Here is a 20,829-nt window from a genome sequence, read left to right on the forward strand (position 1 = left end):
GACAGATGGACAGTCCAGCATTTTTTTCCATCTCAGCATTCTTCTCTATAGCTATTGTAACAGAAGTTGGAAATGGCAAGCCTTGCGCAAGTATTGCCACACTTATTCAGTTCAGTTGCACCGAGAGCAAGAAAGAAAACAGTTCATGCAGCACTCTCTGATGGAAGTTGGTTACTGATATAAAAGGGGTACTAACTCTACAGGTCTCTGTGTGGCGTGCTTAGACTCAGTATCGGTTCCTTGTTGTGCTAAGGTGTAGAGATATATAGCAAAAGTTTGCGCCGTGGTAGTGTTTCGCAACAGATTAGATTTCGCCTGTCCGAAAACATTATGATCTGTCTGGTCGGTGGAAAATGATTCAACAACAAACTAGTGTTTCACGCACCCTTCTGTAATTCTTGGTAAAAAATATTAGATATGGGTTGGCTGCCACTGAAAATATTATGCCTTGGAACGTTTACCACCCCTTCACTTGAACCAAATTTTTTGTAATAGTTCGATAACTTGTCATGGGATACTAAATTACCATACATTAATCATTAGTTATCTGTAACAGTTTAATAACTTGACATGGTGTCAAAAAATCATAAGAACTGTATATCTGAATCCGATAATGTGCTACTTTCGTCACACTATGACAGTACAAGTAGAGCATATATATAACAAAAAAGGCACCTACCACAGTACTCTCCACTGGAAATGATTAAAGCAAATGGTCTAATTAATTACACTAGTACAACACATGTACAATATGATCGACCGCGTGCCTATATATTGTCGCTCTTTCAGCTTACACAGTTCGATCTCAAACCAAAAGCCAGCACTAACCACAAGTAGTAGACTAGGCGATACAACAGAAGGATTGATCAAAAAGAGTAGCAAAGAAGAAGTTGCCGTTGTGTGTTGGGAATAGGAGGCAAAAGGGAAGTGCACATCAGAAGAAAATGGAAGAGGTGGGAGACAGATGCTAGAGCCGATGTGAAATGAATACCGTGTAAAATATTTCACGGTAAGTCTGGCTGCCACTCGCGCCCAGAAGTTTCATCCTGAGATGTTGCACTGCTGGTTCGGTTCATGGAAGCAGCGGCAGTTGCATAGGTAGGAGAGCATGCTGTAATCCTGACCGTTGCAGCTGCACAATCATATGTAAACCCGCACATATCTGATTCACGAGCATCCAGAACTACGCATGTACATCTTATATTTGCAGCACTGCTAGATCTTAACCAGGTGCTACAAGGATAAGATGGAATTGAGCCTAGCTACTCTTCAGCATTTGCTACTGCCCTATGCTTAGTACAATATAATGCTTGCATTGATTGAAGTGCAACCGTTTATTGCTTTTAATTTCCTGAATTCTAAAAAATACTTTGGATAAAAAAATAAAATGTTTGGTTACTAAAAATTGATTTTCTGGATAATAAGAAGAAAAATGGTCCAAGAAGTATCAGAGTTGTTCCGCTGGTGGACCACGTCGATCGACAAGCTGAGTGGCATCAAACCGAGTGGCGCTACTGGACTGGCACACCACGCACGTTGGAGCTAGCGTGCAGTGTTAGCTCATAATCATGACAGATCTAGGTGCTTAAAAAATTGCTGCTAAAAATCACAAACCATCAAAGTCAAGTATCGCTTGGAACAATTTATCTTTCTGTAGAAACAGTAAGAAAGATTTTCTAAATTGGAAACAGGTAAGGGCTACGCTCATATTTGTTTAGAGGCTTAATGCGGCCTTGTTTGTACCGGCCATGAACTGAGCCTAGGTCCAGAGTTTGTTAATAAAGATTGTAATATGATTCCCTTTTTCTTTTCATCTTTCTTTAAGCATCTGTTGCCTACAAATTAAATCACCACAAGTCAATTTCACTAGCAGAGAACTTCTCACGTATGTGCCGGCTCCTAACCCTCACTCGTGCTGGTTAAAGAACTGGCAGAATAGAGACTGATGATGATGCTGTTTGCTATATATATTCTTCTTTAAAATGTGATGCTTTGATTCTTTGGTTAAAAGTTGATGGATGCCGACTCCAGATATTGACAGAGACCTAGTGTACCTTTACATTTCTGCACCTATAGCAAAGTGCCATACGCCTGACGTTCTTGAAGCTGAAAATGGTATCTGTTGGGGACGCCACCTTCGGCTATCGACCGAAGGCCTGCGGACCGTCGGAGCCAGAGCGAGAAGCATTTCACCAATCAAGTCTTCGGCTACACCCGAAGACTTCCGGCGAAGCCATGCGAAGAGCCGAAGTCTTCAGGGCAAAGACTTCTGGCGAAGCCAGGCGAAGAGCCGAAGTCCTCAGGCGAAGACTTCTGGCGAAGCCTTGCGAAGAGCCGAAGTCTTCGGGCAAAGACCTGAGAATTTCCACGATGACGGCGCCTCCGAAGGTGGCGAAGATCATGCTGTCAGATGATGACGTCCGAAGCTAGGCTCGGGTGACAGTAGGAGTCCAGCTGGGATCGAATATGTAATGTAAAAATACAGCTTTGTCCTTGGAATATTCCAGAAATATAGTTGTTGGAGGGTATTACAATGTAAATTACGGGAATTGGTAGGTGAACTGTCACCTATAAATACCCGGATCATTGTACATTGATGGGACATATTGAATAGAGAGAAAGAGAATTCTGGACGGTTGTTCGAAGCCTTCATTTCTTGCTCTCAAGTTGTCTTCTTCGCTTGGCGTGCATTTCCTTACTGTTGTAGTGTTCGTTCGACCCGGAGGCACTCTCCACCAACAGTTTGGCGCCCACCCGTCGGTTCGATACACCACGCCATGTCACATGGCAGCGAGGAAGAAGGGAGACACCACCACCACTTCGGCAGACACGACGACGACGACGACGACGGTGCCTTCGCAAGATGAAGCTGCTGCCGCGCAAGGCATCGCAGCCAACAGTGATGACATCTCCATCGACACCATAGCAGACGGACAACACGAGGTCAATCTGCTGGACCTCGGCATCTCCGCCGAAGACATCGTAGCAATGCAAAGAGTTGATGCTCGACTTGAAGAGGTGCGAAGGGCCAACAGACCAGCTCTCCAAGAAGGGGCTGCAGAGCCACAGATGATAACAAGAGCAAAGGGAAAAGAAACAATGCTAACCGAAGCCGAGAGACAGGAGCAGTACAACAAGCTAAGAGAAGAAGTGCTTCGCTGCAAAGCACTACAAGAGAAGCTCCAGGCACAACAACTACTGCTTGAGAAAATGCAAGCACCACCACCACCACCGCCTCCTTCGAAGGAGACAGCTATTGACGGTCACTAACGACCCATTTTGACCGTCAACTCTTGCACCGAATTCAACCATAATGTGGAATAAACGCTAGGATAGGTTTATTTATTAACAAATTCCACATAGGGTGCTTGAGAATGTGTGTAGGTGGTTTTGAGCTAATTTTGCAGGTTGCAAGTACACTTTGGCCCGACATAAAATCACAGAAATTATCAGAGCACCGATTCAGGCTCAAATGGACCAAGTGTAGCCCAAGAACCCAGTTCAGACCACTCAAGATAGGCCAAGACCAACTGAGTTAGGACAAGGAGGCCTAAGACAGCCTGCTGGACGAAGCTGGGGGCAGTTGGCCCACCTGGCAGGTCGACCGACCTACAGGTCGGCCGACCTGGCCCATGGGTCCCACCGCCTCATCCTCGACACGTGGCACCTCCTCACTGATTGCTTAGGTAGGTTCCAGGAGTTTCAGCCCGTGGCTCCCTCCTATAAATACAAGGAGAAGGGGGGGTGAGAATAGGAACACACCACACGCACACAACACACACACCACACACCACATCATCTCTTCTCTTGAGTCCTCACTTGAGGTGAGGAGTTGTCTTAGAGAGTTTAGGAGTAGAGGTACTCAGGAGGGGTGCCGGCAACAGCGCTCTTCTCCAAATTGTACCTCTACGAGAGTGAGGGAGATGGTCGGGGGATGTGCCAGGCTTGTCGGCGCTCTTCTCCGCTTGTATCTCGACGGATGCTTATTCAGTTGTAAGTGTTCGAGACTTTCTTTGTTTATTTAGAATTAGAGTTTAGATCGCAAGTTATCATCTCTGCCTTATATTAGTTGATGTGTATGCTAGCGAGTAGCATTTGACTCTAGAGTGGGCTCCGGATAGAAAAGGATAACCTTGATCGCCTCTAGAGTTAGTAGGGAAAGGCGTAGATGTGGTGTCCAGGCTGGACTATGCCACTCAGTTGTCTGATAGTCCCACGGTTTGTAGAGGTATCCGGCAGGTGGTGACAGCCCTGTTCGGATATTGGATAGAGCATCATATTGGAGCTATCAGCTTGTATAAGCCGGTCAATACCTTTATCTCGAAGAATAACGGCGACGTGATCTCTTCTTCTAGGCATAGATTCTAGATATAGAAAGTCCTCTCTTTCCTATCCTCCTACATCAGTCTGTGTGTCCTTGGATTGTCTGAACCCATAGATAGTGTACTCACGTTCTCTAGTAGATACGATACCATGGAATACTCTTGGGTGAAAGCTACAGCGGTATCCGTGCACTTGCAGATTTATTCGTGACGTTACAAAATACCAACAAGCTTTCTGGCGCCGTTGCCGGGGAACGACAGCTACATTATCTGCGGACTCAGTCGTCCTCGTATCTTTTTTTTTCTTTTTCTTTCCTTCTACCTCTACCCCCGCTACCCTTGGAGCAGCTATCCTTTCCACAGCTCTCTACCCCAATGGGCGAGTTCTTTGAGCCATCACCATCTTCCTCATCTAACCATGAACTCGACCCTGGCTTTATAGCCATGGTTCAGAAGCGACCCTTCTTGAGGGAAATTCATGAAGACCCCTATGAGCATTTGCTAGAATTTGAGGAACTGTGTTCGGGTCTTGTAATCCTAGGCATGACACAGGAAGCTTTGCTGTGGAAATTGTTCCCCTTCTCTCTTATAGAGAGAGCGGAGCAATGGTATACCCACACGATAGGAAATATGAGTGGTGATTGTGAGGAACTTCGAGATAACTTTTGCTACTCGTTCTCCCTCCCCGAACACATAGACTCCATATCGACCGACATCCTCGATTTTGAGCAATTAGAGAAGGAGTCCATAGGTGCAGCATGGGCTAGATTCTCACGCCTTTTGGCATCTATCCCAGACATGTCTATAGCCGATGAAGTATCGTTGAAAGTTTTCTACTCGGGTTTAGACATGGAAACTGCCCTAGAGCTTGACGACGCCAGCGGAGGATGGTTCATGCACACAAGACATCCTAGATAGTTTCTTAGAATACTCTTTCTTCTCTACCGACCATAGTGAATCCTGCTGGAAGAATCCGCGTCGAGCCATGAGAGTCTCTTAACACCCGAATCTGAGCCTTCATCTTCCACATCCCAATATTCGTCTGTTGAGCCCTCTCCCGAACCACGAATACCGAATGAAGAAGAAATTCAACCTTCAGAGTTCTCTTCCTGATTCGAGGGTGATCCTTCAGGAAATGTCAGAAACACCTCGAATCTTAGGCATGAGGAACCTATGAAATCGATGTGTCTTTATGAGACCCTCGATATAATTTCCTGCCATACACTCGCAATTGATTGGTCAAAGGAGGCAAAGCGTGCTTCCGAAGTGACTCGGATTAACCCAACCTCTGCAACCATCACTTGTTCTATGAAGGGAAAAATCATAGAAGCTCTTCGTGACCCTGCTGCTGAGGTTTGCATCTTACCCGAGTGCCTTATGGATACTCTTGTGGGTAACAAGCCTTTAACCCCGACCGACAAGTACTTTAAAAGTCCATCCGGACTGTTCTTTGAATATCGGGGGATTGCAAGGGACGTGTCTATCACCATAGACAAAATCGAGATGCGATTAGATTTTTACATCTACGATATCCTCGATTTTGTTTTTCTCCTAGGCCTCCCGCTAGAAAAACTTTTAGCATCTCATGGGAGCCTAGATAAAAAGCTTAGGGAAACCGGCTTGGCCACTGCTACTCCTTGTTCAAAAAATCTTCTGGCCAAGCCTCTTCCCGAGCAAAACCCGCTCAAGGAGATGATGCAAACATCTCCGCTCATATCATCCGAGCCCATTCTCTTAGGAGTTCTAGAATCCTCTGAAGAATACGACCCAGAAGATAGCCTTCACTCTCGTGAAGATGAACGATCATCATCATCCTTGACCGAGTTTAAGCCTCTTCTCGATGGCCCAAAATCTATTGTTCTCGACCTTGATCAAGATACAACTATGATCTTTTACGATGAACCTCTTGAGATGGAGAATCAATGGGCCAAGGAATCTTGTGAGGCGTCGACTCGGGAGTCCAATAAAAAGGATTCCACAAATGAGCATGGGAGTTTCACTTTTGAAATACCATGCAAACCATGCTCATTCAATGCAATTCCAGAGTCAGGCATGCTTAGTGCACCGTGCACACACGAGGACTACAACCACCTTATGGTCCTCTTCTGCAAAATCTTCAGAAGGTTGGTTGTCGATGTATATGTTTATCATAAACATTGCAGATTTCGTGGGTGCACTGTGGCACTAATCTTGTAGCTAGCTTTAATGATTGGTGGTGAAACAATGACCCATCACCAATGATGGCTACAAGAGTTATCATGGTCGAGCTTATGACCAGAAACAAAGCACTGCCGGGAGATAGCCCGTACTATCATTTATTTGTTTGCTTATTTATTTCCCTTTCAATAAAAAGCAAGAGCATATTCTAGGATATAGCTTCCCTTCGGGTATTTTTGGTTGCTAACCTTTTCAAGGGAAGATCAAGAAGAATGACGGACAAGCAACACCTACGGACATGAGAGCTACATCGATTACAACACCTCGATATGCCTTGATGAAGGAACAACTACAGAAGGAGACTTGAACTCCATACACTTGAAGTTTTGCAAACTTCAAGTGTGGGGGAGTTATGTGAGTAGCCCAAAGTAAGTTCTTTTCTCAATTCATATCTTGTTTTTGGATTTGTGTATGTCCTCGCATCTTGCTCTATAAAAAAAATGATGAGAGGAGTTGCCATGGTGGCAACATTGAGTCTTCATCAACAAATCATCATGGTAAGTACTCTCAATGTCCTGCTTTTGACATTAAACAAAACCCTGCCGGGAGGTCGCCCGAGGATCACCAGGTTCGTACTCATACTTATCACGTCTTTGAATAAAGCTCAATCATGCTTCCATGCTCCCTTTATATGTCCTTGTATGCTTTGGTTTGAATGTGTGATGCATAACATGTTCATGGGCGTTCTAAATCAAGCATGGTGTTTGGGTTAAAATGTCCTCTTCAGTCAAACTAGACCTTGTGTCAAGATTGATTGATGTTCTAGAGTTAATACCTTGTAGAGATGTTGGTTGCATATGTGGACTAACCCCTGCAGAAAAATCAAATCCAATTGGGTGAGTCACTGAGCTGAATTCAAATGGAAAGGTAAGACAAGGTTTTGGATGAATATTGCATGGCATACTCATGCTGATGCAACCTTGATTCAGCCTTGCTTGAATAAGTATCATGGTGAGATTAAAGTTTAGTTTCAATAAATTTTAGGAGCTCCCTGGTTCTTAAAATCAGTAGAGCTATTAGTTTGTTTCCATATTTTTGTTTTTCAATAAGCACCAGGTACAAGAACAAGTGTGGGGGAGATCTCTCAGAACTTTCAAGCATATACACTCGAGATCTCCCACAACACGTGCACAACACCGAATGAACCAGCACGCAAAAGGCAAAGACGAACTAGTGCTAGCAAGGTTTGGCCAACCGATACTACCACTTTTCATTCTTCATCGCGACGGTTTGTGCACTGCACTCCTTATACTCTCCCTAACCTATGAGTTTAAATGAAATCTTGCTTAATCACTAAAATTAAACTCAAGTTATCTTCTGGTTCTTATGCTTCTCTATGATTGGCTTGCATACTCTTTATTCTTTGCTAAACCTGAGATTGTGAATCATATCTTAGGGAACTCGTAATTGTTAAGTTGTTGACCAGCGAGATATGGTTTGATGGAAGAATCCTTGCTTTATATGCTTATGTGTCTGGGAAGTTTTTATCAAAAAGAAAACCTCCATAGCTTTACAACTCCACGTGTTTGTCCTACCAAAGCCATATGTTGATCTTCATGATACAAATCTAACACATATGTGCCTTGTTGTGCATTGAGCTTCTTCAAACTTTGTGACCCTAGTGAGATATCTTTCATACTTGTTTGATCAAGATCATGTGCACTCCACCAGCTGAACTTCTACACTGGAAGTCAGCTATGCCATTCCATCCATCCACAAAATAAAACTCCATGTTTAATGATCTCTTTCTCTAGTATCCTTCAAATGAGGCATGGGCTATTAAAAAAAAGAGAGAGAAAAGATGGCATGCCCAAGAAGCATGACCAAAAAAAAAAGACACATCAATGTCCACGAAAAAAAAGAAAAAAATATATATAGCCATGTCCTCATGTTATCCAAATAAAGGAGAGAGAGATTCATAAAAGGAGTATTGCATTCCATCATCCACCTTCCACATATGTGCACAATCTTGATCAACTTGTGTGATTTGTCATCTCTATGGATCCTTTGTTTGATTTTGCAATATATGTGACACAAGTGCATGCTTCCACTTCTCCTACCTTGAGCTCCACATAAGCCATTTTTAAAAGTAGGGTGAAAAGAAGCAAAGCCTTGGTGAGGATATATACATAGTGAGTGACATGTGAGATCCTATGGAGAAGTAAAGCTATGGTTGGTCTTCGCAAACAAATATTTCCAAAACCCCAGTCATATAGCAGGAAAGTGGAGGAGACTGAAGTACACTTTGGCCCGAAATAAAATCACAGAAATTATCAGAGCACCGATTCAGGCTCAAATGGACCAAGTGTAGCCCAAGAATCTAGTTCAGACCACTCAAGATAGGCCAAGACCAACTGAGTTTGGACAAGGAGGCCCAGGACAGCCTGCTTGACGAAGCTGGGGGCAGTTGGCCCACCTGGCAGGTCGCCGACCTACAGGTCGGCCGACCTAGCCCATGGGCCCCACCGCCTCATCCTCGACACGTGGAGCCTCTTCACTGGTTGCTTAGGTGGGTTCCAGGAATTTCAGCCCGTGGATCCCTCCTATAAATACAAGGGGAGGGGGTGATAATAGGAACACACCACACACACACAACACACACAACACACACCACATCATCTCTTCTCTTGAGTCCTCACTTGAGGTGAGGAGTTGTCTTAGGGAGTTTAGGAGTAGAGGTACTTAGAAGGGGCACCGGCAACGGCGCTCTTCTCCAAATTGTACCTCTACAAGAGTGAGGGAGATAGTCGGGGGATGTGCCGGGCTTGTCGGCGCTCTTCTACGCCTGTACCTCGACGGATGCTTATTCGGTTGTAAGTGTTCGAGACTTTCTTTGTTTATTTAGAATTAGAGTTTAGATCGCAAGTTATCATCTCTGCCTTATATTAGTTTATGTGTATGCTAGCGAGTAGCATTTGACTCTAGAGTGGGCTCCGCATAGAAAAGAATAACCCTGATCGCCTCTAGAGTTAGTAGGGAAAGACGTAGACGTGGTGTCCAGGCTGGACTATACCACTCAGTTGTCTGATAGTCCCACGGTTTGTAGAGGTAGCCGGCAGGTGGTGACAACTCTGTTCGAGCCCTAGTAATCCTCCATGTTCGGATATTGGATAGAGCATCATATTGGAGCTATCGGCTTGTATAAGCCGGTCGATACCTTTATCTCGAAGTATAACATCGACGTAATCTCTTCTTCTAGGCATAGATTCTAGATATATAAAGTCCTCTCTTTCCTATCCTCCTACATCAGTGTGTGTGTCCTTGGACTGTCTGAACCCGTAGATAGTGTACTCATGTTCCCTAGTGGATACGATACCCTGGAATACTCTTGGGTGAAAGCTACAACGGTATTCGTGCGCTTGCGGATTTATTCGTGACGTTACAAAATACCAACAGCAGCCACAATCAACCCACCGAGACACGCCCCATCAAGAGTCCGCCCAAGAATCATACCGATCGAAGAGATCTCTGACCGTTCCGAGTCGGACACTACCGAAGGGGCTATCTGCGAAGAACACCGTTATCAGAAGAACTGGAGGAAGTACAATGGCCCCATCACCTCAACCCAGCAGTGTTGCCCCAGTTCGATGGTGAGTCGGACCCTGAAGAGGTCCTCCTCAAGTACGAAGCCACCATAGAAGCAGCAGGAGGAGGCACCGCGTGTAAGACGAAGGCACTCGTCCTCGCACTGCGAGGCCTGGCCCAGCGTTGGTATACAAACATCCCCTCCGAAAGTATATTATCATGGAATCAGCTTCGCTCCTAGTTGCGTGCAAGTCATGCGGCTTCCACAACTTGAAGCAAGGAAGCATGACTCTACAAGAGTACCTTCAGAGCGTCATGAAGCTTGGTGCAAGAGGGCAGGATGTTGCCGACCAGAGCATCATTGACTCAGTGGTAAAAGGAATCAATCTAGGTCCATGCAGAGAATACTTATCCCGGTGCAAGCCGAAGACGGTCACCAAGCTATTCGAGATAATGCAAGAATACTGCATATCCGACCGTGCGAAGAGGCGAAGGCTCGAAGAGATGAATGAACAGAAGAAGTCACAGAATAGTGACAGGTCGCACTCGAAGCCATGGCATTCCGATCAGACGAAGCAACAGAAAACAATCAATAGTGTCTCCGAAGAGGAGCCACGAGACTCCAGGCACCACAAAAGCAGGAATGAGAGAGACCATCACGACGACAGATCTAGCCGCGAAGAAAGGTCTAGCCGGGAAGACAGGTCTAATCGTGAAGACAGATACCATCGCGAAGATCGTCACCAGAAAAGCCGAAGAGGGAAGGGGGGCCAAAGAGAAAAAATTCCATTCCATTACTTCCATGGCAAAGACCAAGGTCATTGGACCAATGAATGCCCCATCGCCATCGAAAAGAAAGCAGAGCTCGAGCACCAGAGTGCCTTACCAGCAAAACCAGTCAACTACACTTTGCAACCACCGCAACAAACTTCCTTTCCACCCACCACTTGGACCCCAAGACCAAATTGGCCAATATCATATCTAGTCTACAACTACAACCCATCAAACACGCCTCCAATGTCATTACCTTCGCAGCAATCCATGCCACCACCTTCGCAACAGCCAATGCCGATGCTACCCGCTTCGCAATACGCCAACACATGGTCAAGGAGCTCCACGCCCTTACCCCCACCACCAAAGCTTGAACTAGAGCAGATACCAGAAAGAGCAGGCGATGCACCCTCCGGCAGCATGGTCAACATCATCAATGCCATCTCCGGAGGGTCCAACGAACCAGTGCATGAGACGAAGAGGCAACGCAAAGAACACTTTAGAACTGTCTCTCATGTGAGCGAAGGCAAATGCTTCCGAACCCTGTGGTCACATGTCCCGATATCCTTCACACAGGCAGATCTTCTGCTGCAACATTACCCTCATAATGACCCCCTTGTCATCAGAGCCAACATTTGCAAAAATTCAGTACACTTCGTAGGGAATGATGTAGGGAGAATCTTGGTCGACAATGGCAGCTCCGCAGACATTCTGGTATGGCAGTGCTTTGTCAAGATGGGATTCACTGAGAAAGCTTTGCAGAAATCACAGTACCCGCTCATTGGCTTTGGAGGCAAAAGGATCGAAGCATTAGACAAAATAGAGCTCAACAGCACGTTCGGCGAAGGGGCTACCCAAAGAACAGAAGCGATAACATTCGATGTGGTCGACATCAGTTACCCTACAACGCCATCTTCGGCCGCAACACACTAGTGAAGTTCACAGCAGTAATTCATCAGCCATATTTGTGCATGAAGATGCCTTCGGCGGGAGGAGAAGTCTCAGTCTACAGCAATCAAGAAGAAGCATGCAGATGCGAAGACAACGCACACAGCGCCAACAAGACTGTGCATTCCATTGAAGCGTCCGAAGAGGACACCAAGGCATCTGTCACCGAAGACATGCAGAGCTCCCAGAAAAGAAGGTACCGCTGTGCGAAGACATACCCGACCGCATGGTGGTCATCGGCAAGGGGCTCGAGGAGGCTGAAGAAGCAAGACTTGTACAGTTTCTACAAAATATTCAAGATATCTTCGCTTGGTCTTCGTCGGACTTGTGATGAGTCAGCCGAGAAGTCATCGAACACACGCTCACAGTAAACCCAAAGGCAAAACCAATAAAGCAGGGCAAGAGGTCAATGTCCGAAGAAAGGCGGAAAGCAGCGCAGGGCGAGGTGCAGAAGTTGCTAGACGCAGGCGTCATTCGCGAGGTGCAATACCCAGAGTGGTTGGCAAATGTTGTTATGGTGCCGAAGAAGAATGGGAAGTGGCGAATGTGCATAGACTTCACAAACCTCAACAAGGCTTGTCTGAAGGACGAGTATCCTTTGCCACGCATCGACACGTTGGTCGATGCAGCGGCTAGCTCAGAAATGTTGAGCATGCTGGACTGCTTGTCCGACTATCATCAGATCTTCATGAACAAGGTGGATAAAGAGAAAATCAGTTTCACCACTCCCTTCGGGACATACTGTTATGTGAGAATGCCAGAAGGCCTTTGCAACGCGGGCTATACTTTCAACAGAATGATCAAGAACGTACTCAGAGACCAACTGGGCAGAAATGTCTCCGCATATGTTGATGACGTGGTTGTCTGAAGCAAGAAAAGGGAGGATCACATTCAAGATCTTCGCGAGACATTCGCAAACTTTCGCCGACACGGGCTGAAGCTGAATCCTGAAAAGTGCGTCTTCGGCGTCCGAAGGGGCAAGCTGCTAGGCTGTATGATCACTGAAAGGGGTATTGAGGCGAACCCTGAAAAAATCGAAGCCATCAGGCGAATGAAACCACCAACTACAAAGAAAGGGGTCCAAAAGTTGACGGGCAGGCTGGCTTCGCTGAACAGATTCATCTCTAGTTCGGCAAAAAAATGTCTCCCATTTTTCAAGGCATTGAAAGGATCTGGCAGCATGTAGTGGGGAGAAGAACAATCAAAGGCCTTGGAAGCTTTGAAGACATACATAGAAAATTTGGCTGTCATGTCTAGCCCCTCGGAGAAGACGGAGCTCTTACTGTACATCGCCACTTCAGGCGCAGCGGTCAGTGCAGCTCTCGTCGAAGAGTGCTCAGTCGAAGACGAACTTAAGCAAGTTCCTATTTATTTTGTCTCCGAAGCCTTGAATGGCTCAAAGTTATTGTATTCAGAAATGGAGAAAATGGCATATGCAGTTGTCATGGCTTCGCGGAAGCTTCGCTACTACTTTCAAAGTCACAAGATAAAAGTCCCAAACTCCTTTCCTCTCCGCGACATGTTTGAGAACAGAGAAGCCTCCGGCAGAATTGGCAAGTGGGCCGCAAAGCTAGCAGAACACACAATTGACTTCGTCCCCAGAACGGCAATCAAGTCTCAGGTCCTGGCAGATTTCATCGCAGACTAGACTCCAGCCATGCCTTCGCATGAGCCACCGAAGTTAGAAATAATATGGTAGCTTGAATGTGATGGGGCATACCAGAGAGATGGAGCAGGGGCATTGGCAATCCTAACGGCCCCTTCGGGAACACAACTGAAGTACACAGTAAGGCTCGACTTTAAAGGGTGCACGAACAACGTCGCAGAATACGAGGGCCTACTCTTGGGCCTTCGGAAGGCAAGAGCGCTGGGAGCGCGAAGGCTATCCATTAGGTCCGACTCTGAGTTAATTACAGGGCACATCAACAAATCCAATAGAGCGCTCAAGCCAGAGCTGGCAAAGTACCTAGCAGCTGTGCGAAGCATGGAGAAGTATTTCCTCGGATTCAGCATACGAAGCTTCCCCAGATCACAGAACAAGCAGGCCGACATATTGGCGAAGGCAGCAGCACAATCTGATCCGTTGCCACCTGATGTGTTCTCGAAACATTGAAGCAAGGCTCTGTCAACTGTGCCGAAGAGCCAGCAAAATTCATCAATGCCTTAACCAGCGAGGACTGGAGGGCCACCATAATGGCCTATCTTTGCGGGCACTTCGTCCCGGAAGATGAGAAAGATGAAAAGAGAATGGCTCTTCGTGCCGAATTATCAACGAAGACTTGTACCGAGGGGGGGGGGGGGTTTGCGCACCTCTATTAAAGTGCATCTCCTGCGAGGAAGGCAAACAATTACTCGAAGAGATACATGCAGGGATGTGCTCTTCGCACATTGCAACAAGGGCCTTGGTAGGCAAAGCTTTTCGCGAAGGTTTCTACTGGCCTTCGGCGGTGGCAGACGTGCACGATGTGGTTCGCACATGCCCAAATTGCCAAAGGCATGCACCATACAGCAAGTTCCCACTTGATGAAGTGCAGTTGTTGCCTCCGGTGTGGCCCCTCGCACGGTGGAGCATCGACATTGTCGGTCATCTACCCATAGCACCAGGAAACTACAAGTACGTTGCAGTAGCATTGGAATATTTCTCGAAATGGGTCAAAGCCAAGGCACTCAGGGATATCACCGCTGGAGCCTTGCAAAAGTTTTTTATGGCAAAGCATCGTATGTTGCGTTAGCGTCCCAAAGGAGGTCACCGTAGACAACGGCAAGCAGTTTGACTGCGCCACCTTCAGAGACTTCACCACACAGTTGGGTACAAAACTGTGTTTCGCTTCGGTCTACCACCCGCAATCAAATGGCACGGTGGAGAGGACCAACGGAATCATCTTCACAGGCATAAAGAAGAACATCACTAAATTGCCGAAGGGGAAATAGGTCGATGAGTTGCCAAGAGTAATTTGGTCCAATAACACAACAGAATCGAGGGCCACGAAGTTTACCCCATTCAAGCTACTGTACGGTGAAGAGGCTGTCACACCAGAGAAATTAAGCTCAAATCTTGGAGAACAGCCGAAGGGGCAGACACAATAGAAGAGGACATAAAGCCTTCGATCGACACGATCGAGGCAGGCAAGATACAAGCTGCAATCAACCTTAGCAAATACCAAGAAGAAACTCGAAGGTAGAAGAACAAGAAAGTGAAGCCTAGGAGTATCAAGGAAGGGGATCTTGTGCTTCGGAGAATCCCAAAGGCAAAACAAAAAGACAAAATGCACAGCATGTGGGAAGGACCATTCATTGTCACCTCTATGGTGAGGCCAGAAGCCTACAGACATCGCACGCTGGAGGGTGTCGAAGACCCATATTCATGGAACAAGGACATGCTACAGAAGTACTATGTGTAGGAACTGTGTAAAAGCCGTCGGAGGGAAATAACCGAAGGAGCTTGTAGTTTAGTTTTTCTGTTTGCAAATTTTATTTCCATTTGCGAAGATTCGCACGATGTACCTGTAACACCCGGTTTACAAAAGGACATAAACCAAGCAATCATATACGTGCCAGGATCAAGTCACACGTATATACAACAGAACGAACAGTATATCACAGCACATATCACGTAAAAAGACATAATAAAGCGAGTACGAAAGTTATTTATTACAATAATGACAAAAGTCTGGTACAGAGTATGCGGAAGCGTAAAAACATATACGTAAACTCTCGATGAAGCTGGGCGCCACAGGGACGTCGACTGGGAGACGAACGCCTAGAAGTCCTCATACTCCTGGTAGCTCTGAGTGAACTCCCTCGCATTGGCAGGAACTGAGCAGTAGTAGAGTATCCCCGAAAAGAACAAGAGGAAAAAGAGTAGAGAAGGCAAGTGTGAGTACACAACTTGTACTCAACAAGTATAACACAAACTATGAGGCTCTAAGGTTGGCTGACTCAACTGCATTAGCTTTTAAATCTTGGCAAAATTTTATTAAAACTAATTACTACAAGTTGGTGAATTACCATAAACCCAGTTACATAATAATTAATCAGAATTAATTAAGAACTACTGAGAACCAAACCAAACCAAGCCACCCGGGGAAACCTGCCTCGTCAAAGGAAGATAACCCCACTAATCAAAAGGAGGATCTGGGCCGCTCATGACCGTGAGCACAGCTAGTATACCAGTTTTACACTCTGCAGAGGTTGCACATCTTTACCCACAAGTCGTGAGCTACGCTAGTTGTTCATCACACTTCCTTAGGTGAGATGGCTAGCAAACTCACTATGAGGCCATTACAAAGAATCTCGTTGGTAAGGCGTAACCGCGAAGAGTTAGATCGGCGACGATGGGGCCCACCTCACGGGGGTACAAGCACAGGTGCTCAAACCAAGCACAGACCAAGCCGGAGGAGCAGGGACCATTGAAGCTTACCACCCTTTGCCCCACAGGTAAATTACTCCAAACCAAAAAGACCTAATTAGTAAGCCAAGACCGTCCCATTCCAGTCTTGTGGTAGCACTATTGTCCCAGGTTGTCGCTCTATGAACCGGTCCTTATGGAGAGTGGCAAACCAAGCACTAAGCACTGTGCTGGCCCCCTAAACCATGTTTCTAACAAAACATATTTTAATGAGACGTGAGCCACTCAAGCCAACACAGAGGGCCACTCTCAGAATTAAGTTGCATATACCATTAATCAAATTAATTAAAAAGGACCAAGTGTGTTATAGCGCGGCACCTAGCACAACTAACCAAAATGCAACCCAAAGGATATATATAAAGGATATAAAGTGGCTAGGAAAGTCCTTATAGGCATACAGTATTAAAATGCAGTATGAAAATGTATTTAAAAGTGATAGGTTGTTCATGTTATACTTGCCTTCCTCGTACTGCTCCTGCTGCTGCTCAAACTGGTCGGAAGACAGCTACTCCAGGTACTGGTACTGGGGCTCCTCCGGTCGCTCAACGTCTACTCACGAACACATGGCCAAAAACAAGGCAACAACATAAACATACATGCAAACAGAGGCTAACACTAAGAAACAGTACAACAATACATAAAAACAGCAAACAAAACTAAGCTAGAACTATTCTATGCACTACAACGATCGCGTGGACATAAAGAACGCCTAAAACGGAGCTAAAACGCAAAATCTAGGCAAAAAACAAGTTCCAGGGACCTATTTGTAAGAAAACTGGAGTTCCAGGGGGTTTCTGGGCAAAACCGAGGACTAAAACGTAATTAACAGTTAGATCTAAGGGCTAGCGTGCAAAAACGGCAGGTCTGGACTGCGGGTACTATTTTTGGAAAGGCTGGGGTCTAAAACGTTAAAAACAGGACCTAACCGTACTTTCTTTTGTACAAGCTAGGACCGCGGGTTGATTCTGATAAAACTCAGGGGGTCTTTAACAAAAGCGCCAGGCCGAAGGGTTACGTTTTAATCTGAGCTCTTGGATCTGGATCGGACGGCTCAGAAAGGATTGGATCTAGATCTAATCGCGAGCGCTGATTTTGGATCGGACGGATTAGGGCCAAAGGGCGCGCGGGGCGGCGGCGCGGCTTGCCGGAGACCAAGCTCCGCGGCGGCACTCGACCGGAGGTGGCCAAAATTGGCCATCCGAGCTAGGATTTGAGCGGGTTTTGGGTCAGGGAGCGTCCACGCGGCACGCGTGGTTCACCTGGGCCAAGAGCGGAGCGCGGGGACGCTCTGGGCGGCGGTTGCTGTGCGAGCAGCGGCCCTACACGGCGGGGCTCGCCGGCGTGCGGCATTCCAGCATTGGTAATGGCCTACGGCCCTGGAATCTAGCGCAAACTAACGAGGGAGGGTCTGGCGTGCTCACCGAGCTTGGAAACGGGCGGAGATGCGGCGCAGAGGGGAGTCGACGGCGGGGTCGGCGGCGGCGATGAACGGAGCTCGTGGCCGGGGTTGCTGCAGGTCGCCTCCGTGCTCCTGGATCCTTCGAGGAGTCGCGGGGTCGTGCTGTGGAGGTATAGAGGGGGTCAGACGAGTTGGAGAGCCACCGGCGGCGAGGAATCGCTCGGAACGAGCTCACCTGCGGCGGCGGGTCCGCGGCAAAATCCGGGGCAGACGAGGACCGAGAGCGGGGATAGCGGGCCCAGGGGTCTTCTCGGAGTCAAGATGAAGCAGCTGCGTGGTCCTGGAGGGGCTAGGAGGCGGCGGAGTAGCACGGCCGTGGCGGAGCGGGGTGCTCTGCACGGCGGGGCACGGCGGGGTGGTGCTAGGGTAGGGTTTGCGGCTGGATACGGTGGCGATGTAGGTCTCTAGGTGGGGTCGCGGGGTGCTATTTGTAGGGTGGCGGGGTGACCTAGGCGTGCGTGCCCGGGATGGAAGCCTTGCCGAGATTTGCGGCCGGGGATCTCGGCTAGGTGTTGCGCGAGCGAGGGAGACAGAGCTGCCAGCGGGCCCATGCTGTCAGCGGGGTGAAGCGGGGACGCACGCGAGCTGAGCGGAGTTGGGCCGTGCGCGCTAAGCGGCCAAGCGCGTGCAGGGGGCTAGGCCGGGCAAGCGGTGCGGCTGGGCCGCGAGTGGGGGAGCTGGCGCGCGGACTTGTTGGGCCTAGCGGAGGGAGTGGCTGGGCCCGCGTGGGGAGAGAACGGGCCGCCAGATTTGGGCTGGGAAGAAGGAAAGTGGGCCAGCGGGTTGGGCTGCCAACGGAGTTTGGGCTGGTTTCTTGTTTTGGTTTTTCTTTCTATTTCTCTCTTTGTAATTCTAATTCTAATTCAAACTCAAGCTAAAAGAATTCAAATAAATTTGAATTCAAACTCTAACCAAACAACAAAAGAAAAGATGCTCCAGCATGAATGCAACAACAAAGTTTAACCTATGATAAAATTTTAATTACTTGAGGAACAAAATTGGATTAAATGCAAACTAAGCAAATTAAATCCTAGAAAAACAAATAAAGCCAATTAAATTTATTATTAAATGTTGGAATTTAAATTAGGGTGTTACAGACCCTACCCCCTTAAAGAAATCTCGTCCCCGAGATTTAGCTAGGCTAGTTAGCAAAGAGATCTGGATATGTCTTCTTCAGCTCATCTTCTCGCTCCCATGTAGCCTCAGCTTCACTGTGATGACTCCACTGAACTCTGCACATCTTGATGCGCTTGTTCCATGTAACCCTCTCTGATGTCTCCAGAATCTTCACCGGATGCTCAGTATAAGTCAGATCCTCCTGCACATCTAACCCATCCAGTGGTGCCTGCTCCTCAGGTACTCGCAGACACTTCTTCAGCTGAGAAATATGGAAGACATCATGAACTCCTGAGAGGCTGGTGGGCAACTCCAGGCGATAAGCAACTTCGTATTTCCTCTCTAGCACCTTGAATGGACCAATATACCGAGGTGCTAACTTCCCCTTGATGTTAAATCTACGGATTCCTCTCATCGGAGACACCTTCAGGTATACTTGATCACCAACACTGAAAGTCAGGTCTCTCCATTTGCCATCTGCATAGCTCTTTAGGCTGCTCTATGCAATCCTCAGATTCTCCCTCACAGCTTGTACCATCTGCTCTGCATCTTCTATAATATCAGGGCCAAAGAGCTGCTTCTCACCAATCTGATCCCAATAGAGAGGAGTCCTGCACTTCTTGCCATACAATGCCTCAAAGGGGGACTTCTTCAAACTGGCCTGGTAGCTGTTGTTGTAGGAAAACTCAGCATACGACATGCACTTATCCCAACTAGTACCATACTAAATAGCACAGACTCTCAGCATATCCTCCAACACTTGCTTGGTTCTCTCTATCTGCCCATCTGTCTGAGGATGATAGGCGGTGCTGAATCGTAGCTTCGTATCCAAAGAATCATGAAGCTGCTCCCAGAACCGTGAAGTGAACTGAGATCCTCTGTCAGATATAATCTTCTTGGGTACACCATGCAAACAGACAATCCGGGAGATGTACAACTCTGCAAGCCTAGCACCGGAGTAAGTAGTGTTCACTGGAATGAAGTGAGCAACCTTTGTCAGACGATCCACTACTACCCATATGGAGTTGTACCCTTTCTGAGTACGAGGCAATCCAACGATGAAGTCCATAGTGATTTCCTCCCATTTCCACTCTGGAATCTTCAAAGGCTGTAACAGACCTGCTGGCCTCTGATGCTCAGCCTTGACACGCTGACAGGTGTCACAAATAGCCACGTACTCTGCCACTAAATGCTTCATCCCATACCACCAGAAATGTTCCTTGAGATCATAATGCATCTTCGTGCTGCCCGGATGAATAGAATAAGCTATATCATGAGCCTCACTCAGAATCAACTTCCAGAGATCCTTCACATCTGGCACACAGATCTGGTTCTTGTACCACAAGGTACCCTGATCATCCTCTCTGAAATGAGGAGCCTTGCCTTTCTTGAGCAACTCACAAATCTCCTGCAGCTTCTCATCTTCTTTCTGATGCTGCCTGATCTCTGCCTCTAGAGTGGGTACTGCCTCGAATGCTGCACTCGAAGTATGATGCAAGAAACCCAGACTCAACTGCTCAAACTCCTCACATAACTCCTGAGGCATCTGGAAAGCAACGACAATGTTGACATAGCTTCTTCTGCTCAGAGCATCTGCCACAACATTGGCCTTACCCGGATGATAGTGAATCACCAGGTCATAATCCTTGACCAACTCTAACCATCTCCTCTGCCGCATGTTCAGCTCATTCTGCATGAAAATATACTTGAGGCTCTTGTGATCAGTGTAGATATCACACTGCTGCCCATACAAGTAATGCCTCCAAATCTTCAGAGCATGCACAACTGCAACTAACTCAAGATCATGAGTGGGATAGTTCAGCTCATGCCGACGTAACTGCCGTGAAGCATAAGCAATCACTCTGACCCTCATGCATCAGAACACAACCAAGACCATCCTTCGAAGCATCACTGTACACTGTGAACCTCTTGCTCTGGTCTGGCAGAGTAAGGACTGGCGCCGTAGTCAACCTCTTCTTCAGCTCATCGAAGGCCATCTGACGCTCATCAGTCCATATAAATGCCGCATTCTTCTCTAGCAAGGAAGTCAAAGGCTTTGCGAT

This window comes from Panicum virgatum, chromosome 8K (assembly GCF_016808335.1).
Source record: "Panicum virgatum strain AP13 chromosome 8K, P.virgatum_v5, whole genome shotgun sequence".
Taxonomy (NCBI): domain Eukaryota; kingdom Viridiplantae; phylum Streptophyta; class Magnoliopsida; order Poales; family Poaceae; genus Panicum; species Panicum virgatum.